A 301-nucleotide genomic window follows, 5' to 3' on the forward strand; every position below is an offset into this window, starting at 1 on the left:
TATATATATATATAGCATATTTAGTTTCTATGATAATGCATGCCATATTGAATATGCTAAACTGTGTCTTACGAAATACAAACACATCTGTGATGCGCGATAAATAGTAGTTAATTTCTATCATGTGAGGAAGGTTAAAAATAGGTAGACGTGGGTGGATGATAAACATGAACAAAAAAAGATAGTCCAAGGCAACTGTTTTGAATGCAAATGTCAATCATATCTTTCTCAATTGAATGATGAAAGCTTTGGGGCACAGAGCTCCCTTCATACCACAACAAATCATTCAAGATTCAGTAGC

Source organism: Sinocyclocheilus rhinocerous, unplaced genomic scaffold (genome assembly GCF_001515625.1).
Source record: "Sinocyclocheilus rhinocerous isolate Xijiao unplaced genomic scaffold, SAMN03320098_v1.1 scaffold749, whole genome shotgun sequence".
Lineage (NCBI taxonomy): Eukaryota > Metazoa > Chordata > Actinopteri > Cypriniformes > Cyprinidae > Sinocyclocheilus > Sinocyclocheilus rhinocerous.